The sequence below is a fragment of the Cibotium barometz genome, chromosome 52, assembly GCF_041138505.1.
Source record: "Cibotium barometz isolate CiBa-2024 chromosome 52, ASM4113850v1, whole genome shotgun sequence".
NCBI classification, from domain to species: domain Eukaryota; kingdom Viridiplantae; phylum Streptophyta; class Polypodiopsida; order Cyatheales; family Cibotiaceae; genus Cibotium; species Cibotium barometz.
Genome location: NC_141097.1, coordinates 42,269,998 through 42,272,433, shown reverse-complemented (window position 1 = coordinate 42,272,433; position 2,436 = coordinate 42,269,998). Strand labels below are relative to the sequence as shown.

The window sequence follows — 2,436 nt, the reverse complement described above, 5'->3', positions numbered from 1 at the left end:
TATTAGTCCCCTACTATGATGTGCTAGTCCACATGACCTTTGGCGTAGATGTAAGTCCTCTGTGCGCACGAGGTGTTATGTCCACACTCTGGAGCTCGTCCATAGGTTCGGAAGTATAGGAGAATGCTCAACTAGTGACATCCCCCCTGGCTTCCAAGTAGTTACTGAAAAGCTTTCAAGTATGCTTCCAGGACTTGCAGATAATCTTAGAAGAATACCTCATCTATCCATTTAGCATCTATGGGTGAATAATTTTTAAACTTCACAAGGTAGCGTTTTTAAAGTTTGCCACTTACAAGCCGCTCCTTGTGAAACACAATCTGCTCTGGCTTTCTAACACCTTTTCTAGCTCATCCACTTTAGAAGGATCTTCCATAACTGGCTCTTTCGGTTCTGGTCCCACACACTTGCATAAGAGGCTTACATGAAACACATTGTGTATCTTCTAATGATTCGGCAAAGCCAACCAAAAAGCCACTTCATTGATCTACTCAATGACTTTGAATGGTCCATAATAGTACCTAGTAGTGAGCTTAGGACACATCCCCTCTGTTCCAGGCCTTCTTCTAAGTTTAGCTTTCTCAATGACTTTGAATGGTCCATAATAGTACCTAGTAGTGAGCTTAGGACACATCCCCTCTGTTCCAGGCCTTCTTCTAAGTTTAGCTTTCTCAAATTTCAGCAATACCCAATCATTCTATTTGATGTCCATTTGTCTTCCATGCTTATCTGTAGCCTTTTTATGCTTCTGTTAAGAACACTCAATGGTTGTATGCACCTGTAAAGGCATTATCAAGGTCCCTAACAAATTCATCGGTGAAAAGATCTTATCCTTTATACAAAGGATGGGTGGCAATAACACTTTGCCATACATAATCTCAAATAGAACCTTTCCTATAGAAGCATGCATTGTGTTGTTGTATGCAAATTCCACAAGTAGCAAATACTTCTCCCAAGAATTTTTCTGATCATCCACATAGCATTTAAACAAATCTAATATGGCTAAATTTGTAGATTCACTTTTTCCATTTGTTTGAGGATGATATGCTGATGAAAGATTTAGCTTAGTGTCCATATTGTCAAAAAGGGCTTTCCACAAAAGAGACTCATTGTCCTAGGATCTCTATCCACCACAATTGACTTGGGAATTGCATGATGCCTAATTTATGGTCTTTATGACAAGCAAGAAGTGAGCTTGCTTACTACACCTGTCCATAATAGTCCATATTGCATCATTGCCATACTGTGTACAAGGCAAATCTATAATAAAATCCATGGCAATGCTTTCCCATGGCTCATTTGGTAATGGCAAAGCCCGAAGCAAACTAGGAGCCTTTTGTCTATCAAATTTTACCTTTTGATAGGTGATACATGTACGTACATGTGCCTTTATGTCGTTCCGCATACCTAGACAAAAGAAATACCGTTTAATCATGTGTGGTAGGCATTATACCTCTATGACCAGCATATGGATGAGCATGGCATTGATCTAAAACCTTTTGCCTCATGTCTGACACCACATATTGCTAACCACAATGGTTAACATTACTCCTACTATTTACCCGTCGGCTGCACGATGGGGTGCGGGGAGAGGGGCGCCTCCCCCCCGCCCATGTCGAGTGGGCGTCCCCCCTCCCCCGTGCCATCGACATGGGGCCGCTTGATAAACCTTTCGCCCCCCCTTGGGGAGCATGAGGCACCATAGCAAACGATAACTGGATTGAGACCCCTCCCTACGGGAGGATCAACTTATGTAGCAAATGATTCTCGAAAAAAAATATCTTGGCTCTTGCAACGATGCAGAACGCAGTGAAATGCGATACGTAGTGTGAATTGTAGAATTTCTCAAATCATCAACTCTTTGAATGCAACTTGTGCCCGCGGCTCATCCTAAGGCATGCCTACCTGAACGTCCTCATCACGACCCCACGTCCCCTACCCTCACGCCTCCTCCTCGGAGCGGGTGGCACGTGGCAGAGTTGGCTGTCCGTGCGCATGTCCTCCTCCTACCCCATGGGGCGAGAGCGGGGCGATCGTGGCGTGGTCGGCTGAAATGCATCGATGGCACCACGTGGCGAGGCGTCGTAGGATGTATTCATCCACTTAGTGTCTCTTAATGCACTCACATGGATGCAAAGTACAAGGAGAGCTACTGCACTCATGTTGCCTACGATTCCTGCTAAAGCATGTACTCGACAAGAACAAGGAATCCTAGGATAAGCAAGGGTCTTATCTTCTAGAGAGGTTCCCAATCAAGCATGAGTGACTACATGCACTTGGAAGATAAGGACCACAAAGATTAGCAAGGGAGATAGCTGGGTCATGTTGCGTGACGAGTGAAGATCAATGCAAGGATGCAACAAAAAAGACACTTAGGGCTCTTGTAAAGAGTTCCAAGTTGTAGATGAATAATCCCACATGGGAACTTTTGAGAGT

At 44.1% G+C, this 2,436-nt stretch overlaps 1 non-coding gene across 1 annotated transcript; it reads left to right on the top strand.

Moving 5' to 3' along the window:
* The first annotated feature begins 1,762 nt into the window (after positions 1–1,762).
* LOC147609140 (5.8S ribosomal RNA) lies at positions 1,763–1,915 on the top strand. Its single transcript, XR_015264415.1, has one exon. It is a non-coding gene; the product is annotated as a 5.8S ribosomal RNA (ribosomal RNA).
* The last annotated feature ends 521 nt before the right edge of the window (positions 1,916–2,436 follow it).